The sequence below is a fragment of the Oncorhynchus kisutch genome, unplaced genomic scaffold (assembly GCF_002021735.2).
Source record: "Oncorhynchus kisutch isolate 150728-3 unplaced genomic scaffold, Okis_V2 scaffold4071, whole genome shotgun sequence".
In the NCBI taxonomy this organism is placed as follows: Eukaryota; Metazoa; Chordata; class Actinopteri; order Salmoniformes; family Salmonidae; genus Oncorhynchus; species Oncorhynchus kisutch.
In genome coordinates, this window is record NW_022266016.1 from 14,559 (window position 1) to 35,937 (window position 21,379).

General features: G+C 37.7%; 16 non-coding genes across 16 annotated transcripts; all 16 read right to left on the reverse strand.

Moving 5' to 3' along the window:
• Positions 1-826: 826 nt before the first annotated feature.
• Positions 827-898, reverse strand: trnac-gca (transfer RNA cysteine (anticodon GCA)). Its single transcript has one exon. It is a non-coding gene; the product is annotated as a tRNA-Cys (tRNA).
• A 422-nt stretch (positions 899-1,320) lies between these two features.
• Positions 1,321-1,392, reverse strand: trnac-gca (transfer RNA cysteine (anticodon GCA)). Its single transcript has one exon. It is a non-coding gene; the product is annotated as a tRNA-Cys (tRNA).
• Positions 1,393-1,972: 580 nt separating this feature from the next.
• Positions 1,973-2,044, reverse strand: trnac-gca (transfer RNA cysteine (anticodon GCA)). Its single transcript has one exon. It is a non-coding gene; the product is annotated as a tRNA-Cys (tRNA).
• Positions 2,045-2,624: 580 nt separating this feature from the next.
• On the reverse strand, positions 2,625-2,696 carry trnac-gca (transfer RNA cysteine (anticodon GCA)). The gene has a single exon. It is a non-coding gene; the product is annotated as a tRNA-Cys (tRNA).
• Positions 2,697-3,276: 580 nt separating this feature from the next.
• On the reverse strand, positions 3,277-3,348 carry trnac-gca (transfer RNA cysteine (anticodon GCA)). Its single transcript has one exon. It is a non-coding gene; the product is annotated as a tRNA-Cys (tRNA).
• Positions 3,349-3,928: 580 nt separating this feature from the next.
• Positions 3,929-4,000, reverse strand: trnac-gca (transfer RNA cysteine (anticodon GCA)). The gene has a single exon. It is a non-coding gene; the product is annotated as a tRNA-Cys (tRNA).
• Positions 4,001-5,231: 1,231 nt separating this feature from the next.
• On the reverse strand, positions 5,232-5,303 carry trnac-gca (transfer RNA cysteine (anticodon GCA)). Its single transcript has one exon. It is a non-coding gene; the product is annotated as a tRNA-Cys (tRNA).
• A 1,882-nt stretch (positions 5,304-7,185) lies between these two features.
• Positions 7,186-7,257, reverse strand: trnac-gca (transfer RNA cysteine (anticodon GCA)). The gene has a single exon. It is a non-coding gene; the product is annotated as a tRNA-Cys (tRNA).
• Positions 7,258-9,139: 1,882 nt separating this feature from the next.
• trnac-gca (transfer RNA cysteine (anticodon GCA)) lies at positions 9,140-9,211 on the reverse strand. The gene has a single exon. It is a non-coding gene; the product is annotated as a tRNA-Cys (tRNA).
• A 1,075-nt stretch (positions 9,212-10,286) lies between these two features.
• trnac-gca (transfer RNA cysteine (anticodon GCA)) lies at positions 10,287-10,358 on the reverse strand. The gene has a single exon. It is a non-coding gene; the product is annotated as a tRNA-Cys (tRNA).
• A 580-nt stretch (positions 10,359-10,938) lies between these two features.
• trnac-gca (transfer RNA cysteine (anticodon GCA)) lies at positions 10,939-11,010 on the reverse strand. The gene has a single exon. It is a non-coding gene; the product is annotated as a tRNA-Cys (tRNA).
• A 2,223-nt stretch (positions 11,011-13,233) lies between these two features.
• Positions 13,234-13,305, reverse strand: trnac-gca (transfer RNA cysteine (anticodon GCA)). The gene has a single exon. It is a non-coding gene; the product is annotated as a tRNA-Cys (tRNA).
• Positions 13,306-15,032: 1,727 nt separating this feature from the next.
• On the reverse strand, positions 15,033-15,104 carry trnac-gca (transfer RNA cysteine (anticodon GCA)). The gene has a single exon. It is a non-coding gene; the product is annotated as a tRNA-Cys (tRNA).
• Positions 15,105-15,684: 580 nt separating this feature from the next.
• Positions 15,685-15,756, reverse strand: trnac-gca (transfer RNA cysteine (anticodon GCA)). The gene has a single exon. It is a non-coding gene; the product is annotated as a tRNA-Cys (tRNA).
• Positions 15,757-17,980: 2,224 nt separating this feature from the next.
• On the reverse strand, positions 17,981-18,052 carry trnac-gca (transfer RNA cysteine (anticodon GCA)). The gene has a single exon. It is a non-coding gene; the product is annotated as a tRNA-Cys (tRNA).
• A 2,223-nt stretch (positions 18,053-20,275) lies between these two features.
• Positions 20,276-20,347, reverse strand: trnac-gca (transfer RNA cysteine (anticodon GCA)). The gene has a single exon. It is a non-coding gene; the product is annotated as a tRNA-Cys (tRNA).
• Between the last annotated feature and the right edge of the window lie 1,032 nt (positions 20,348-21,379).

Genomic DNA, 21,379 nt, shown 5'->3' on the forward strand with positions numbered 1-21,379 from the left:
AACCAAAAAAGGAGTACTCCCTCTCTCAAGATACATTTAGAAAGTACTTGATTTCAAGGGGGTGCCAGGATTTGAACGTGAGAAATTGTCTAATAAGGGACAATTTTCCCTGAGTAACATATTGGGAAAAAAAGTCCTCACCCTCAAACAACTCTTTGAAAAATCTTGATTTAAATGGGGCATCAGGATTTGAACCTGGGACCTCTTGATCTGCAGTCAAATGCTCTACCACTGAGCTATACCCCCTCTGCTAGAAACTGTCTAAAGTTGGAAAGATTGTCTAATAAGGGACATTATAGCTGGATATCAACAAAAACTAATAAAGAACACTCTCTCTCTGAAAACATACCCATAAAGTATTTGATTTCAAGATGACAAAAATATTACAATCTGAGAACTATAGATCTGAAGTCTGTTGCACTTCAACCTCTGTTAGGAACTGTCTGACAGAGAATAACCATCTAATGAGGGACATTTTTGCAGAGCACACCCTCTCTCAAGAAACACTGAGAAAGTACTTGATTTCAAGATGACAAAAATATTACAATCTGAGACCTATAGATCTGAAGTCTATTGCACTTCCACCTCTGTTAGGAACTGTCTGACAGAGAAAAAAACATTGAATGAGGGACATTTTAGACTGAGTAACATAACCAAAAAAGGAGTACTCCCTCTCTCAAGATACATTTAGAAAGTACTTGATTTCAAGGGGGTGCCAGGATTTGGACGTGAGAAATTGTCTAATAAGGGACAATTTTCCCTGAGTAACATATTGGGAAAAAAAGTCCTCTACCCTGAAACAACTCTTTGAAAAATCTTGATTTAAAGGGGGCATCAGGATTTGAACCTGGGACCTCTTGATCTGCAGTCAAATGCTCTACCACTGAGCTATACCCCCTCTGCTAGAAACTGTCTAAAGTTGGAAAGATTGTCTAATAAGGGACATTATAGCTGGATATCAACAAAAACTAATAAAGAACACTCTCTCTCTGAAAACATACCCATAAAGTATTTGATTTCAAGATGACAAAAATATTACAATCTGAGACCTATAGATCGGAAGTCTATTGCACTTCCACCTCTGTTAGGAACTGTCTGACAGAGAAAAAAACATTGAATGAGGGACATTTTAGACTGAGTAACATAACCAAAAAAGGAGTACTCCCTCTCTCAAGATACATTTAGAAAGTACTTGATTTCAAGGGGGTGCCAGGATTTGAACGTGAGAAATTGTCTAATAAGGGACAATTTTCCTTGAGTAACATATTGGGGGAAAAAGTCCTCTACCCTCAAACAACTCTTTGAAAAATCTTGATGTAAAGGGGGCATCAGGATTTGAACCTGGGACCTCTTGATCTGCAGTCAAATGCTCTACCACTGAGCTATACCCCCTCTGCTAGAAACTGTCTAAAGGTGGAAAGATTGTCTAATAAGGGACATTATAGCTGGATATCAACAAAAACTAATAAAGAACACTCTCTCTCTGAAAACATACCCATAAAGTATTTGATTTCAAGATGACAAAAATATTACAATCTGAGAACTATAGATCTGAAGTCTGTTGCACTTCAACCTCTGTTAGGAACTGTCTGACAGAGAATAACCATCTAATGAGGGACATTTTTGCAGAGCACACCCTCTCTCAAGAAACACTGAGAAAGTACTTGATTTCAAGATGACAAAAATATTACAATCTGAGACCTATAGATCTGAAGTCTATTGCACTTCCACCTCTGTTAGGAACTGTCTGACAGAGAAAAAAACATTGAATGAGGGACATTTTAGACTGAGTAACATAACCAAAAAAGGAGTACTCCCTCTCTCAAGATACATTTAGAAAGTACTTGATTTCAAGGGGGTGCCAGGATTTGGACGTGAGAAATTGTCTAATAAGGGACAATTTTCCCTGAGTAACATATTGGGAAAAAAAGTCCTCTACCCTGAAACAACTCTTTGAAAAATCTTGATTTAAAGGGGGCATCAGGATTTGAACCTGGGACCTCTTGATCTGCAGTCAAATGCTCTACCACTGAGCTATACCCCCTCTGCTAGAAACTGTCTAAAGTTGGAAAGATTGTCTAATAAGGGACATTATAGCTGGATATCAACAAAAACTAATAAAGAACACTCTCTCTCTGAAAACATACCCATAAAGTATTTGATTTCAAGATGACAAAAATATTACAATCTGAGAACTATAGATCTGAAGTCTGTTGCACTTCAACCTCTGTTAGGAACTGTCTGACAGAGAATAACCATCTAATGAGGGACATTTTTGCAGAGCGCACCCTCTCTCAAGAAACACTGAGAAAGTACTTGATTTCAAGATGACAAAAATATTACAATCTGAGACCTATAGATCTGAAGTCTATTGCACTTCCACCTCTGTTAGGAACTGTCTGACAGAGAAAAAAACATTGAATGAGGGACATTTTAGACTGAGTAACATAACCAAAAAAGGAGTACTCCCTCTCTCAAGACACATTTAGAAAGTACTTGATTTCAAGGGGGTGCCAGGATTTGAACGTGAGAAATTGTCTAATAAGGGACAATTTTCCTTGAGTAACATATTGGGGGAAAAAGTCCTCTACCCTCAAACAACTCTTTGAAAAATCTTGATGTAAAGGGGGCATCAGGATTTGAACCTGGGACCTCTTGATCTGCAGTCAAATGCTCTACCACTGAGCTATACCCCCTCTGCTAGAAACTGTCTAAAGGTGGAAAGATTGTCTAATAAGGGACATTATAGCTGGATATCAACAAAAACTAATAAAGAACACTCTCTCTCTGAAAACATACCCATAAAGTATTTGATTTCAAGATGACAAAAATATTACAATCTGAGAACTATAGATCTGAAGTCTGTTGCACTTCAACCTCTGTTAGGAACTGTCTGACAGAGAATAACCATCTAATGAGGGACATTTTTGCAGAGCACACCCTCTCTCAAGAAACACTGAGAAAGTACTTGATTTCAAGATGACAAAAATATTACAATCTGAGACCTATAGATCTGAAGTCTATTGCACTTCCACCTCTGTTAGGAACTGTCTGACAGAGAAAAAAACATTGAATGAGGGACATTTTAGACTGAGTAACATAACCAAAAAAGGAGTACTCCCTCTCTCAAGATACATTTAGAAAGTACTTGATTTCAAGGGGGTGCCAGGATTTGGACGTGAGAAATTGTCTAATAAGGGACAATTTTCCCTGAGTAACATATTGGGAAAAAAAGTCCTCTACCCTGAAACAACTCTTTGAAAAATCTTGATTTAAAGGGGGCATCAGGATTTGAACCTGGGACCTCTTGATCTGCAGTCAAATGCTCTACCACTGAGCTATACCCCCTCTGCTAGAAACTGTCTAAAGTTGGAAAGATTGTCTAATAAGGGACATTATAGCTGGATATCAACAAAAACTAATAAAGAACACTCTCTCTCTGAAAACATACCCATAAAGTATTTGATTTCAAGATGACAAAAATATTACAATCTGAGAACTATAGATCTGAAGTCTGTTGCACTTCAACCTCTGTTAGGAACTGTCTGACAGAGAATAACCATCTAATGAGGGACATTTTTGCAGAGCACACCCTCTCTCAAGAAACACTGAGAAAGTACTTGATTTCAAGATGACAAAAATATTACAATCTGAGACCTATAGATCTGAAGTCTATTGCACTTCCACCTCTGTTAGGAACTGTCTGACAGAGAAAAAAACATTGAATGAGGGACATTTTAGACTGAGTAACATAACCAAAAAAGGAGTACTCCCTCTCTCAAGACACATTTAGAAAGTACTTGATTTCAAGGGGGTGCCAGGATTTGAACGTGAGAAATTGTCTAATAAGGGACAATTTTCCTTGAGTAACATATTGGGGGAAAAAGTCCTCTACCCTCAAACAACTCTTTGAAAAATCTTGATGTAAAGGGGGCATCAGGATTTGAACCTGGGACCTCTTGATCTGCAGTCAAATGCTCTACCACTGAGCTATACCCCCTCTGCTAGAAACTGTCTAAAGGTGGAAAGATTGTCTAATAAGGGACATTATAGCTGGATATCAACAAAAACTAATAAAGAACACTCTCTCTCTGAAAACATACCCATAAAGTATTTGATTTCAAGATGACAAAAATATTACAATCTGAGAACTATAGATCTGAAGTCTGTTGCACTTCAACCTCTGTTAGGAACTGTCTGACAGAGAATAACCATCTAATGAGGGACATTTTTGCAGAGCACACCCTCTCTCAAGAAACACTGAGAAAGTACTTGATTTCAAGATGACAAAAATATTACAATCTGAGACCTATAGATCTGAAGTCTATTGCACTTCCACCTCTGTTAGGAACTGTCTGACAGAGAAAAAAACATTGAATGAGGGACATTTTAGACTGAGTAACATAACCAAAAAAGGAGTACTCCCTCTCTCAAGATACATTTAGAAAGTACTTGATTTCAAGGGGGTGCCAGGATTTGAACGTGAGAAATTGTCTAATAAGGGACAATTTTCCCTGAGTAACATATTGGGAAAAAAAGTCCTCACCCTCAAACAACTCTTTGAAAAATCTTGATTTAAATGGGGCATCAGGATTTGAACCTGGGACCTCTTGATCTGCAGTCAAATGCTCTACCACTGAGCTATACCCCCTCTGCTAGAAACTGTCTAAAGTTGGAAAGATTGTCTAATAAGGGACATTATAGCTGGATATCAACAAAAACTAATAAAGAACACTCTCTCTCTGAAAACATACCCATAAAGTATTTGATTTCAAGATGACAAAAATATTACAATCTGAGAACTATAGATCTGAAGTCTGTTGCACTTCAACCTCTGTTAGGAACTGTCTGACAGAGAATAACCATCTAATGAGGGACATTTTTGCAGAGCACACCCTCTCTCAAGAAACACTGAGAAAGTACTTGATTTCAAGATGACAAAAATATTACAATCTGAGACCTATAGATCTGAAGTCTATTGCACTTCCACCTCTGTTAGGAACTGTCTGACAGAGAAAAAAACATTGAATGAGGGACATTTTAGACTGAGTAACATAACCAAAAAAGGAGTACTCCCTCTCTCAAGATACATTTAGAAAGTACTTGATTTCAAGGGGGTGCCAGGATTTGAACGTGAGAAATTGTCTAATAAGGGACAATTTTCCTTGAGTAACATATTGGGGGAAAAAGTCCTCTACCCTCAAACAACTCTTTGAAAAATCTTGATGTAAAGGGGGCATCAGGATTTGAACCTGGGACCTCTTGATCTGCAGTCAAATGCTCTACCACTGAGCTATACCCCCTCTGCTAGAAACTGTCTAAAGGTGGAAAGATTGTCTAATAAGGGACATTATAGCTGGATATCAACAAAAACTAATAAAGAACACTCTCTCTCTGAAAACATACCCATAAAGTATTTGATTTCAAGATGACAAAAATATTACAATCTGAGAACTATAGATCTGAAGTCTGTTGCACTTCAACCTCTGTTAGGAACTGTCTGACAGAGAATAACCATCTAATGAGGGACATTTTTGCAGAGCACACCCTCTCTCAAGAAACACTGAGAAAGTACTTGATTTCAAGATGACAAAAATATTACAATCTGAGACCTATAGATCTGAAGTCTATTGCACTTCCACCTCTGTTAGGAACTGTCTGACAGAGAAAAAACATTGAATGAGGGACATTTTAGACTGAGTAACATAACCAAAAAAGGAGTACTCCCTCTCTCAAGATACATTTAGAAAGTACTTGATTTCAAGGGGGTGCCAGGATTTGGACGTGAGAAATTGTCTAATAAGGGACAATTTTCCCTGAGTAACATATTGGGAAAAAAAGTCCTCTACCCTGAAACAACTCTTTGAAAAATCTTGATTTAAAGGGGGCATCAGGATTTGAACCTGGGACCTCTTGATCTGCAGTCAAATGCACTACCACTGAGCTATACCCCCTCTGCTAGAAACTGTCTAAAGTTGGAAAGATTGTCTAATAAGGGACATTATAGCTGGATATCAACAAAAACTAATAAAGAACACTCTCTCTCTGAAAACATACCCATAAAGTATTTGATTTCAAGATGACAAAAATATTACAATCTGAGAACTATAGATCTGAAGTCTGTTGCACTTCAACCTCTGTTAGGAACTGTCTGACAGAGAATAACCATCTAATGAGGGACATTTTTGCAGAGCACACCCTCTCTCAAGAAACACTGAGAAAGTACTTGATTTCAAGATGACAAAAATATTACAATCTGAGACCTATAGATCTGAAGTCTATTGCACTTCCACCTCTGTTAGGAACTGTCTGACAGAGAAAAAAACATTGAATGAGGGACATTTTAGACTGAGTAACATAACCAAAAAAGGAGTACTCCCTCTCTCAAGATACATTTAGAAAGTACTTGATTTCAAGGGGGTGCCAGGATTTGAACGTGAGAAATTGTCTAATAAGGGACAATTTTCCCTGAGTAACATATTGGGAAAAAAAGTCCTCACCCTCAAACAACTCTTTGAAAAATCTTGATTTAAATGGGGCATCAGGATTTGAACCTGGGACCTCTTGATCTGCAGTCAAATGCTCTACCACTGAGCTATACCCCCTCTGCTAGAAACTGTCTAAAGTTGGAAAGATTGTCTAATAAGGGACATTATAGCTGGATATCAACAAAAACTAATAAAGAACACTCTCTCTCTGAAAACATACCCATAAAGTATTTGATTTCAAGATGACAAAAATATTACAATCTGAGAACTATAGATCTGAAGTCTGTTGCACTTCAACCTCTGTTAGGAACTGTCTGACAGAGAATAACCATCTAATGAGGGACATTTTTGCAGAGCACACCCTCTCTCAAGAAACACTGAGAAAGTACTTGATTTCAAGATGACAAAAATATTACAATCTGAGACCTATAGATCTGAAGTCTATTGCACTTCCACCTCTGTTAGGAACTGTCTGACAGAGAAAAAAACATTGAATGAGGGACATTTTAGACTGAGTAACATAACCAAAAAAGGAGTACTCCCTCTCTCAAGATACATTTAGAAAGTACTTGATTTCAAGGGGGTGCCAGGATTTGAACGTGAGAAATTGTCTAATAAGGGACAATTTTCCTTGAGTAACATATTGGGGGAAAAAGTCCTCTACCCTCAAACAACTCTTTGAAAAATCTTGATGTAAAGGGGGCATCAGGATTTGAACCTGGGACCTCTTGATCTGCAGTCAAATGCTCTACCACTGAGCTATACCCCCTCTGCTAGAAACTGTCTAAAGGTGGAAAGATTGTCTAATAAGGGACATTATAGCTGGATATCAACAAAAACTAATAAAGAACACTCTCTCTCTGAAAACATACCCATAAAGTATTTGATTTCAAGATGACAAAAATATTACAATCTGAGAACTATAGATCTGAAGTCTGTTGCACTTCAACCTCTGTTAGGAACTGTCTGACAGAGAATAACCATCTAATGAGGGACATTTTTGCAGAGCACACCCTCTCTCAAGAAACACTGAGAAAGTACTTGATTTCAAGATGACAAAAATATTACAATCTGAGACCTATAGATCTGAAGTCTATTGCACTTCCACCTCTGTTAGGAACTGTCTGACAGAGAAAAAAACATTGAATGAGGGACATTTTAGACTGAGTAACATAACCAAAAAAGGAGTACTCCCTCTCTCAAGATACATTTAGAAAGTACTTGATTTCAAGGGGGTGCCAGGATTTGGACGTGAGAAATTGTCTAATAAGGGACAATTTTCCCTGAGTAACATATTGGGAAAAAAAGTCCTCTACCCTGAAACAACTCTTTGAAAAATCTTGATTTAAAGGGGGCATCAGGATTTGAACCTGGGACCTCTTGATCTGCAGTCAAATGCACTACCACTGAGCTATACCCCCTCTGCTAGAAACTGTCTAAAGTTGGAAAGATTGTCTAATAAGGGACATTATAGCTGGATATCAACAAAAACTAATAAAGAACACTCTCTCTCTGAAACATACCCATAAAGTATTTGATTTCAAGATGACAAAAATATTACAATCTGAGAACTATAGATCTGAAGTCTGTTGCACTTCAACCTCTGTTAGGAACTGTCTGACAGAGAATAACCATCTAATGAGGGACATTTTTGCAGAGCACACCCTCTCTCAAGAAACACTGAGAAAGTACTTGATTTCAAGATGACAAAAATATTACAAACTGAGACCTATAGATCTGAAGTCTATTGCACTTCCACCTCTGTTAGGAACTGTCTGACAGAGAAAAAAACATTGAATGAGGGACATTTTAGACTGAGTAACATAACCAAAAAAGGAGTACTCCCTCTCTCAAGATACATTTAGAAAGTACTTGATTTCAAGGGGGTGCCAGGATTTGAACGTGAGAAATTGTCTAAAAGGGACAATTTTCCCTGAGTAACATATTGGGAAAAAAAGTCCTCTACCCTCAAACAACTCTTTGAAAAATCTTGATTTAAAGGGTGCATCAGGATTTGAACCTGGGACCTCTTGATCTGCAGTCAAATGCTCTACCACTGAGCTATACCCCCTCTGCTAGAAACTGTCTAAAGGTGGAAAAATTTTCTAAAATGGGACATTGTAGCTGGATATCAACAAAAACTAATAAAGAACACTCTCTCTCTGAAAACATACCCATAAAGTATTTGATTTCAAGATGACAAAAATATTACAATCTGAGAACTATAGATCTGAAGTCTGTTGCACTTCAACCTCTGTTAGGAACTGTCTGACAGAGAATAACCATCTAATGAGGGACATTTTTGCAGAGCACACCCTCTCTCAAGAAACACTGAGAAAGTACTTGATTTCAAGATGACAAAAATATTACAATCTGAGACCTATAGATCTGAAGTCTATTGCACTTCCACCTCTGTTAGGAACTGTCTGACAGAGAAAAAAACATTGAATGAGGGACATTTTAGACTGAGTAACATAACCAAAAAAGGAGTACTCCCTCTCTCAAGATACATTTAGAAAGTACTTGATTTCAAGGGGGTGCCAGGATTTGAACGTGAGAAATTGTCTAATAAGGGACAATTTTCCTTGAGTAACATATTGGGGGAAAAAGTCCTCTACCCTCAAACAACTCTTTGAAAAATTTTGATTTAAAGGGGGCATCAGGATTTGAACCTGGGACCTCTTGATCTGCAGTCAAATGCTCTACCACTGAGCTATACCCCCTCTGCTAGAAACTGTCTAAAGGTGGAAAAATTGTCTAAAATGGGACATTATAGCTGGATATCAACAAAAACTAATAAAGAACACTCTCTCTCTGAAAACATACCCATAAAGTATTTGATTTCAAGATGACAAAAATATTACAATCTGAGAACTATAGATCTGAAGTCTGTTGCACTTCAACCTCTGTTAGGAACTGTCTGACAGAGAATAACCATCTAATGAGGGACATTTTTGCAGAGCACACCCTCTCTCAAGAAACACTGAGAAAGTACTTGATTTCAAGATGACAAAAATATTACAATCTGAGACCTATAGATCTGAAGTCTATTGCACTTCCACCTCTGTTAGGAACTGTCTGACAGAGAAAAAAACATTGAATGAGGGACATTTTAGACTGAGTAACATAACCAAAAAAAGGAGTACTCCCTCTCTCAAGATACACTTAGAAAGTACTTGATTTCAAGGGGGTGCCAGGATTTGAACGTGAGAAATTGTCTAATAAGGGACAATTTTCCCTGAGTAACATATTGGGGAAAAAAAGGCCTCTACCCTCAAACAACTCTTTGAAAAAACTTGATTTAAAGGGGGCATCAGGATTTGAACCTGGGACCTCGTGATCTGCAGTCAAATGCTCTACCACTGAGCTATACCCCCTCTGCTAGAAACTGTCTAAAGGCGGAAAAATTGTCTAATAAGGGACATTACAGCTGGATATCAACAGAAGCTCATCAAGAACACTCTCTCTCTGAAAACATACCCATAAAGTATTTGATTTCAAGATGACAAAAATATTACAAACTGAGACCTATAGATCTGAAGTCTATTGCACTTCCACCTCTGTTAGGAACTGTCTGACAGAGAAAAAAACATTGAATGAGGGACATTTTAGACTGAGTAACATAACCAAAAAAGGAGTACTCCCTCTCTCAAGATACATTTAGAAAGTACTTGATTTCAAGGGGGTGCCAGGATTTGAACGTGAGAAATTGTCTAAAAGGGACAATTTTCCCTGAGTAACATATTGGGAAAAAAAGTCCTCTACCCTCAAACAACTCTTTGAAAAATCTTGATTTAAAGGGGGCATCAGGATTTGAACCTGGGACCTCTTGATCTGCAGTCAAATGCTCTACCACTGAGCTATACCCCCTCTGCTAGAAACTGTCTAAAGGTGGAAAAATTGTCTAAAATGGGACATTATAGCTGGATATCAACAAAAACTAATAAAGAACACTCTCTCTCTGAAAACATACCCATAAAGTATTTGATTTCAAGATGACAAAAATATTACAATCTGAGAACTATAGATCTGAAGTCTGTTGCACTTCAACCTCTGTTAGGAACTGTCTGACAGAGAATAACCATCTAATGAGGGACATTTTTGCAGAGCACACCCTCTCTCAAGAAACACTGAGAAAGTACTTGATTTCAAGATGACAAAAATATTACAATCTGAGACCTATAGATCTGAAGTCTATTGCACTTCCACCTCTGTTAGGAACTGTCTGACAGAGAAAAAAACATTGAATGAGGGACATTTTAGACTGAGTAACATAACCAAAAAAGGAGTACTCCCTCTCTCAAGATACATTTAGAAAGTACTTGATTTCAAGGGGGTGCCAGGATTTGAACGTGAGAAATTGTCTAATAAGGGACAATTTTCCTTGAGTAACATATTGGGGGAAAAAGTCCTCTACCCTCAAACAACTCTTTGAAAAATTTTGATTTAAAGGGGGCATCAGGATTTGAACCTGGGACCTCTTGATCTGCAGTCAAATGCTCTACCACTGAGCTATACCCCCTCTGCTAGAAACTGTCTAAAGGTGGAAAAATTGTCTAAAATGGGACATTATAGCTGGATATCAACAAAAACTAATAAAGAACACTCTCTCTCTGAAAACATACCCATAAAGTATTTGATTTCAAGATGACAAAAATATTACAATCTGAGAACTATAGATCTGAAGTCTGTTGCACTTCAACCTCTGTTAGGAACTGTCTGACAGAGAATAACCATCTAATGAGGGACATTTTTGCAGAGCACACCCTCTCTCAAGAAACACTGAGAAAGTACTTGATTTCAAGATGACAAAAATATTACAATCTGAGACCTATAGATCTGAAGTCTATTGCACTTCCACCTCTGTTAGGAACTGTCTGACAGAGAAAAAAACATTGAATGAGGGACATTTTAGACTGAGTAACATAACCAAAAAAAGGAGTACTCCCTCTCTCAAGATACACTTAGAAAGTACTTGATTTCAAGGGGGTGCCAGGATTTGAACGTGAGAAATTGTCTAATAAGGGACAATTTTCCCTGAGTAACATATTGGGGAAAAAAAGTCCTCTACCCTCAAACAACTCTTTGAAAAAACTTGATTTAAAGGGGGCATCAGGATTTGAACCTGGGACCTCGTGATCTGCAGTCAAATGCTCTACCACTGAGCTATACCCCCTCTGCTAGAAACTGTCTAAAGGCGGAAAAATTGTCTAATAAGGGACATTACAGCTGGATATCAACAGAAGCTCATCAAGAACACTCTCTCTCTGAAAACATACCCATAAAGTATTTGATTTCAAGATGACAAAAATATTACAAACTGAGACCTATAGATCTGAAGTCTATTGCACTTCCACCTCTGTTAGGAACTGTCTGACAGAGAAAAAAACATTGAATGAGGGACATTTTAGACTGAGTAACATAACCAAAAAAGGAGTACTCCCTCTCTCAAGATACATTTAGAAAGTACTTGATTTCAAGGGGGTGCCAGGATTTGAACGTGAGAAATTGTCTAATAAGGGACCATTTTCCCTGAGTAACATATTGGGAAAAAAAAGTCCTCTACCCTCAAACAACTCTTTGAAAAATCTTGATTTAAAGGGGGCATCAGGATTTGAACCTGGGACCTCTTGATCTGCAGTGAAATGCTCTACCACTGAGCTATACCCCCTCTGCTAGAAACTGTCTAAAGGTGGAAAAATTGTCTAATAAGGGACATTATAGCTGGATATCAACAAAAACGAATAAAGAACACTCTCTCTCTGAAAACATACCCATAAAGTATTTGATTTCAAGATGACAAAAATATTACAATCTGAGAACTATAGATCTGAAGTCTGTTGCACTTCAACCTCTGTTAGGAACTGTCTGACAGAGAATAACCATCTAATGAGGGACATTTTTGCAGAGCACACCCTCTCTCAAGAAACACTGAGAAAGTACTTGATTTCAAGATGACAAAAATATTACAATCTGAGACCTATAGATCTGAAGTCTATTGCACTTCCACCTCTGTTAGGAACTGTCTGACAGAGAAAAAAACATTGAATGAGGGACATTTTAGACTGAGTAACATAACCAAAAAAAGGAGTACTCCCTCTCTCAAGATACACTTAGAAAGTAGTTGATTTCAAGAGGGTGCAAGGATTTGAACGTGAGAAATTGTCTAATAAGGGACAATTTTCCCTGAGTAACATATTGGGAAAAAAAGTCCTCTACCCTCAAACAACTCTTTGAAAAATCTTGATTTAAAGGGGGCATCAGGATATGAACCTAGGACCTCTTGATCTGCAGTCAAATGCTCTACCACTGAGCTATACCCCCTGTGCTAGAAACTGTCTAAAGGTGGAAAGATTGTCTAATAAGGGACATTATAGCTGGATATCAACAAAAACTAATCAAGAGCACTCTCTCTCTGAAAACATACCCATAAAGTATTTGATTTCAAGATGACAAAAATATTACAAACTGACACCTATAGATCTGAAGTCTATTGCACTTCCACCTCTGTTAGGAACTGTCTGACAGAGAAAAAAACATTGAATGAGGGACATTTTAGACTGAGTAACATAACCAAAAAAGGAGTACTCCCTCTCTCAAGATACATTTAGAAAGTACTTGATTTCAAGGGGGTGCCAGGATTTGAACGTGAGAAATTGTCTAAAAGGGACAATTTTCCCTGAGTAACATATTGGGAAAAAAAGTCCTCTACCCTCAAACAACTCTTTGAAAAATCTTGATTTAAAGGGGGCATCAGGATTTGAACCTGGGACCTCTTGATCTGCAGTCAAATGCTCTACCACTGAGCTATACCCCCTCTGCTAGAAACTGTCTAAAGGTGGAAAAATTATCTAATAAGGGACATTATAGCTGGATATCAACAAAAACTAATAAAGAACACTCTCTCTCTGAAAACATACCCATAAAGTATTTGATTTCAAGATGACAAAAATATTACAATCTGAGAACTATAGATCTGAAGTCTGTTGCACTTCAACCTCTGTTAGGAACTGTCTGACAGAGAATAACCATCTAATGAGGGACATTTTTGCAGAGCACACCCTCTCTCAAGAAACACTGAGAAAGTACTTGATTTCAAAATGACAAAAATATTACAATCTGAGACCTATAGATCTGAAGTCTATTGCACTTCCACCTCTGTTAGGAACTGTCTGACAGAGAAAAAAACATTGAATGAGGGACATTTTAGACTGAGTAACATAACCAAAAAAGGAGTACTCCCTCTCTCAAGATACATTTAGAAAGTACTTGATTTCAAGGGGGTGCCAGGATTTGAACGTGAGAAATTGTCTAATAAGGGACCATTTTCCCTGAGTAACATATTGGGAAAAAAAAGTCCTCTACCCTCAAACAACTCTTTGAAAAATCTTGATTTAAAGGGGGCATCAGGATTTGAACCTGGGACCTCTTGATCTGCAGTGAAATGCTCTACCACTGAGCTATACCCCCTCTGCTAGAAACTGTCTAAAGGTGGAAAAATTGTCTAATAAGGGACATTATAGCTGGATATCAACAAAAACGAATAAAGAACACTCTCTCTCTGAAAACATACCCATAAAGTATTTGATTTCAAGATGACAAAAATATTACAATCTGAGAACTATAGATCTGAAGTCTGTTGCACTTCAACCTCTGTTAGGAACTGTCTGACAGAGAATAACCATCTAATGAGGGACATTTTTGCAGAGCACACCCTCTCTCAAGAAACACTGAGAAAGTACTTGATTTCAAGATGACAAAAATATTACAATCTGAGACCTATAGATCTGAAGTCTATTGCACTTCCACCTCTGTTAGGAACTGTCTGACAGAGAAAAAAACATTGAATGAGGGACATTTTAGACTGAGTAACATAACCAAAAAAAGGAGTACTCCCTCTCTCAAGATACACTTAGAAAGTAGTTGATTTCAAGAGGGTGCAAGGATTTGAACGTGAGAAATTGTCTAATAAGGGACAATTTTCCCTGAGTAACATATTGGGAAAAAAAGTCCTCTACCCTCAAACAACTCTTTGAAAAATCTTGATTTAAAGGGGGCATCAGGATATGAACCTAGGACCTCTTGATCTGCAGTCAAATGCTCTACCACTGAGCTATACCCCCTGTGCTAGAAACTGTCTAAAGGTGGAAAGATTGTCTAATAAGGGACATTATAGCTGGATATCAACAAAAACTAATCAAGAGCACTCTCTCTCTGAAAACATACCCATAAAGTATTTGATTTCAAGATGACAAAAATATTACAAACTGACACCTATAGATCTGAAGTCTATTGCACTTCCACCTCTGTTAGGAACTGTCTGACAGAGAAAAAAACATTGAATGAGGGACATTTTAGACTGAGTAACATAACCAAAAAAGGAGTACTCCCTCTCTCAAGATACATTTAGAAAGTACTTGATTTCAAGGGGGTGCCAGGATTTGAACGTGAGAAATTGTCTAAAAGGGACAATTTTCCCTGAGTAACATATTGGGAAAAAAAGTCCTCTACCCTCAAACAACTCTTTGAAAAATCTTGATTTAAAGGGGGCATCAGGATTTGAACCTGGGACCTCTTGATCTGCAGTCAAATGCTCTACCACTGAGCTATACCCCCTCTGCTAGAAACTGTCTAAAGGTGGAAAAATTATCTAATAAGGGACATTATAGCTGGATATCAACAAAAACTAATAAAGAACACTCTCTCTCTGAAAACATACCCATAAAGTATTTGATTTCAAGATGACAAAAATATTACAATCTGAGAACTATAGATCTGAAGTCTGTTGCACTTCAACCTCTGTTAGGAACTGTCTGACAGAGAATAACCATCTAATGAGGGACATTTTTGCAGAGCACACCCTCTCTCAAGAAACACTGAGAAAGTACTTGATTTCAAAATGACAAAAATATTACAATCTGAGACCTATAGATCTGAAGTCTATTGCACTTCCACCTCTGTTAGGAACTGTCTGACAGAGAAAAAAACATTGAATGAGGGACATTTTAGACTGAGTAACATAACCAAAAAAGGAGTACTCCCTCTCTCAAGATACATTTAGAAAGTACTTGATTTCAAGGGGGTGCCAGGATTTGAACGTGAGAAATTGTCTAATAAGGGACAATTTTCCTTGAGTAACATATTGGGGGAAAAAGTCCTCTACCCTCAAACAACTCTTTGAAAAATTTTGATTTAAAGGGGGCATCAGGATTTGAACCTGGGACCTCTTGATCTGCAGTCAAATGCTCTACCACTGAGCTATACCCCCTCTGCTAGAAACTGTCTAAAGGTGGAAAAATTGTCTAAAATGGGACATTATAGCTGGATATCAACAAAAACTAATAAAGAACACTCTCTCTCTGAAAACATACCCATAAAGTATTTGATTTCAAGATGACAAAAATATTACAATCTGAGAACTATAGATCTGAAGTCTGTTGCACTTCAACCTCTGTTAGGAACTGTCTGACAGAGAATAACCATCTAATGAGGGACATTTTTGCAGAGCACACCCTCTCTCAAGAAACACTGAGAAAGTACTTGATTTCAAGATGACAAAAATATTACAATCTGAGACCTATAGATCTGAAGTCTATTGCACTTCCACCTCTGTTAGGAACTGTCTGACAGAGAAAAAAACATTGAATGAGGGACATTTTAGACTGAGTAACATAACCAAAAAAAGGAGTACTCCCTCTCTCAAGATACACTTAGAAAGTACTTGATTTCAAGGGGGTGCCAGGATTTGAACGTGAGAAATTGTCTAATAAGGGACAATTTTCCCTGAGTAACATATTGGGGAAAAAAAGTCCTCTACCCTCAAACAACTCTTTGAAAAAACTTGATTTAAAGGGGGCATCAGGATTTGAACCTGGGACCTCGTGATCTGCAGTCAAATGCTCTACCACTGAGCTATACCCCCTCTGCTAGAAACTGTCTAAAGGCGGAAAAATTGTCTAATAAGGGACATTACAGCTGGATATCAACAGAAGCTCATCAAGAACACTCTCTCTCTGAAAACATACCCATAAAGTATTTGATTTCAAGATGACAAAAATATTACAAACTGAGACCTATAGATCTGAAGTCTATTGCACTTCCACCTCTGTTAGGAACTGTCTGACAGAGAAAAAAACATTGAATGAGGGACATTTTAGACTGAGTAACATAACCAAAAAAGGAGTACTCCCTCTCTCAAGATACATTTAGAAAGTACTTGATTTCAAGGGGGTGCCAGGATTTGAACGTGAGAAATTGTCTAATAAGGGACCATTTTCCCTGAGTAACATATTGGGAAAAAAAAGTCCTCTACCCTCAAACAACTCTTTGAAAAATCTTGATTTAAAGGGGGCATCAGGATTTGAACCTGGGACCTCTTGATCTGCAGTGAAATGCTCTACCACTGAGCTATACCCCCTCTGCTAGAAACTGTCTAAAGGTGGAAAAATTGTCTAATAAGGGACATTATAGCTGGATATCAACAAAAACGAATAAAGAACACTCTCTCTCTGAAAACATACCCATAAAGTATTTGATTTCAAGATGACAAAAATATTACAATCTGAGAACTATAGATCTGAAGTCTGTTGCACTTCAACCTCTGTTAGGAACTGTCTGACAGAGAATAACCATCTAATGAGGGACATTTTTGCAGAGCACACCCTCTCTCAAGAAACACTGAGAAAGTACTTGATTTCAAGATGACAAAAATATTACAATCTGAGACCTATAGATCTGAAGTCTATTGCACTTCCACCTCTGTTAGGAACTGTCTGACAGAGAAAAAAACATTGAATGAGGGACATTTTAGACTGAGTAACATAACCAAAAAAAGGAGTACTCCCTCTCTCAAGATACACTTAGAAAGTAGTTGATTTCAAGAGGGTGCAAGGATTTGAACGTGAGAAATTGTCTAATAAGGGACAATTTTCCCTGAGTAACATATTGGGAAAAAAAGTCCTCTACCCTCAAACAACTCTTTGAAAAATCTTGATTTAAAGGGGGCATCAGGATATGAACCTAGGACCTCTTGATCTGCAGTCAAATGCTCTACCACTGAGCTATACCCCCTGTGCTAGAAACTGTCTAAAGGTGGAAAGATTGTCTAATAAGGGACATTATAGCTGGATATCAACAAAAACTAATCAAGAGCACTCTCTCTCTGAAAACATACCCATAAAGTATTTGATTTCAAGATGACAAAAATATTACAAACTGACACCTATAGATCTGAAGTCTATTGCACTTCCACCTCTGTTAGGAACTGTCTGACAGAGAAAAAAACATTGAATGAGGGACATTTTAGACTGAGTAACATAACCAAAAAAGGAGTACTCCCTCTCTCAAGATACATTTAGAAAGTACTTGATTTCAAGGGGGTGCCAGGATTTGAACGTGAGAAATTGTCTAATAAGGGACAATTTTCCTTGAGTAACATATTGGGGGAAAAAGTCCTCTACCCTCAAACAACTCTTTGAAAAATTTTGATTTAAAGGGGGCATCAGGATTTGAACCTGGGACCTCTTGATCTGCAGTCAAATGCTCTACCACTGAGCTATACCCCCTCTGCTAGAAACTGTCTAAAGGTGGAAAAATTGTCTAAAATGGGACATTATAGCTGGATATCAACAAAAACTAATAAAGAACACTCTCTCTCTGAAAACATACCCATAAAGTATTTGATTTCAAGATGACAAAAATATTACAATCTGAGAACTATAGATCTGAAGTCTGTTGCACTTCAACCTCTGTTAGGAACTGTCTGACAGAGAATAACCATCTAATGAGGGACATTTTTGCAGAGCACACCCTCTCTCAAGAAACACTGAGAAAGTACTTGATTTCAAGATGACAAAAATATTACAATCTGAGACCTATAGATCTGAAGTCTATTGCACTTCCACCTCTGTTAGGAACTGTCTGACAGAGAAAAAAACATTGAATGAGGGACATTTTAGACTGAGTAACATAACCAAAAAAAGGAGTACTCCCTCTCTCAAGATACACTTAGAAAGTACTTGATTTCAAGGGGGTGCCAGGATTTGAACGTGAGAAATTGTCTAATAAGGGACAATTTTCCCTGAGTAACATATTGGGGAAAAAAAGTCCTCTACCCTCAAACAACTCTTTGAAAAAACTTGATTTAAAGGGGGCATCAGGATTTGAACCTGGGACCTCGTGATCTGCAGTCAAATGCTCTACCACTGAGCTATACCCCCTCTGCTAGAAACTGTCTAAAGGCGGAAAAATTGTCTAATAAGGGACATTACAGCTGGATATCAACAGAAGCTCATCAAGAACACTCTCTCTCTGAAAACATACCCATAAAGTATTTGATTTCAAGATGACAAAAATATTACAAACTGAGACCTATAGATCTGAAGTCTATTGCACTTCCACCTCTGTTAGGAACTGTCTGACAGAGAAAAAAACATTGAATGAGGGACATTTTAGACTGAGTAACATAACCAAAAAAGGAGTACTCCCTCTCTCAAGATACATTTAGAAAGTACTTGATTTCAAGGGGGTGCCAGGATTTGAACGTGAGAAATTGTCTAATAAGGGACCATTTTCCCTGAGTAACATATTGGGAAAAAAAAGTCCTCTACCCTCAAACAACTCTTTGAAAAATCTTGATTTAAAGGGGGCATCAGGATTTGAACCTGGGACCTCTTGATCTGCAGTGAAATGCTCTACCACTGAGCTATACCCCCTCTGCTAGAAACTGTCTAAAGGTGGAAAAATTGTCTAATAAGGGACATTATAGCTGGATATCAACAAAAACGAATAAAGAACACTCTCTCTCTGAAAACATACCCATAAAGTATTTGATTTCAAGATGACAAAAATATTACAATCTGAGAACTATAGATCTGAAGTCTGTTGCACTTCAACCTCTGTTAGGAACTGTCTGACAGAGAATAACCATCTAATGAGGGACATTTTTGCAGAGCACACCCTCTCTCAAGAAACACTGAGAAAGTACTTGATTTCAAGATGACAAAAATATTACAATCTGAGACCTATAGATCTGAAGTCTATTGCACTTCCACCTCTGTTAGGAACTGTCTGACAGAGAAAAAAACATTGAATGAGGGACATTTTAGACTGAGTAACATAACCAAAAAAAGGAGTACTCCCTCTCTCAAGATACACTTAGAAAGTAGTTGATTTCAAGAGGGTGCAAGGATTTGAACGTGAGAAATTGTCTAATAAGGGACAATTTTCCCTGAGTAACATATTGGGAAAAAAAGTCCTCTACCCTCAAACAACTCTTTGAAAAATCTTGATTTAAAGGGGGCATCAGGATATGAACCTAGGACCTCTTGATCTGCAGTCAAATGCTCTACCACTGAGCTATACCCCCTGTGCTAGAAACTGTCTAAAGGTGGAAAGATTGTCTAATAAGGGACATTATAGCTGGATATCAACAAAAACTAATCAAGAGCACTCTCTCTCTGAAAACATACCCATAAAGTATTTGATTTCAAGATGACAAAAATATTACAAACTGACACCTATAGATCTGAAGTCTATTGCACTTCCACCTCTGTTAGGAACTGTCTGACAGAGAAAAAAACATTGAATGAGGGACATTTTAGACTGAGTAACATAACCAAAAAAGGAGTACTCCCTCTCTCAAGATACATTTAGAAAGTACTTGATTTCAAGGGGGTGCCAGGATTTGAACGTGAGAAATTGTCTAAAAGGGACAATTTTCCCTGAGTAACATATTGGGAAAAAAAGTCCTCTACCCTCAAACAACTCTTTGAAAAATCTTGATTTAAAGGGGGCATCAGGATTTGAACCTGGGACCTCTTGATCTGCAGTCAAATGCTCTACCACTGAGCTATACCCCCTCTGCTAGAAACTGTCTAAAGGTGGAAAAATTATCTAATAAGGGACATTATAGCTGGATATCAACAAAAACTAATAAAGAACACTCTCTCTCTGAAAACATACCCATAAAGTATTTGATTTCAAGATGACAAAAATATTACAATCTGAGAACTATAGATCTGAAGTCTGTTGCACTTCAACCTCTGTTAGGAACTGTCTGACAGAGAATAACCATCTAATGAGGGACATTTTTGCAGAGCACACCCTCTCTCAAGAAACACTGAGAAAGTACTTGATTTCAAAATGACAAAAATATTACAATCTGAGACCTATAGATCTGAAGTCTATTGCACTTCCACCTCTGTTAGGAACTGTCTGACAGAGAAAAAAACATTGAATGAGGGACATTTTAGACTGAGTAACATAACCAAAAAAGGAGTACTCCCTCTCTCAAGATACATTTAGAAAGTACTTGATTTCAAGGGGGTGCCAGGATTTGAACGTGAGAAATTGTCTAATAAGGGACCATTTTCCCTGAGTAACATATTGGGAAAAAAAAGTCCTCTACCCTCAAACAACTCTTTGAAAAATCTTGATTTAAAGGGGGCATCAGGATTTGAACCTGGGACCTCTTGATCTGCAGTGAAATGCTCTACCACTGAGCTATACCCCCTCTGCTAGAAACTGTCTAAAGGTGGAAAAATTGTCTAATAAGGGACATTATAGCTGGATATCAACAAAAACGAATAAAGAACACTCTCTCTCTGAAAACATACCCATAAAGTATTTGATTTCAAGATGACAAAAATATTACAATCTGAGAACTATAGATCTGAAGTCTGTTGCACTTCAACCTCTGTTAGGAACTGTCTGACAGAGAATAACCATCTAATGAGGGACATTTTTGCAGAGCACACCCTCTCTCAAGAAACACTGAGAAAGTACTTGATTTCAAGATGACAAAAATATTACAATCTGAGACCTATAGATCTGAAGTCTATTGCACTTCCACCTCTGTTAGGAACTGTCTGACAGAGAAAAAAACATTGAAT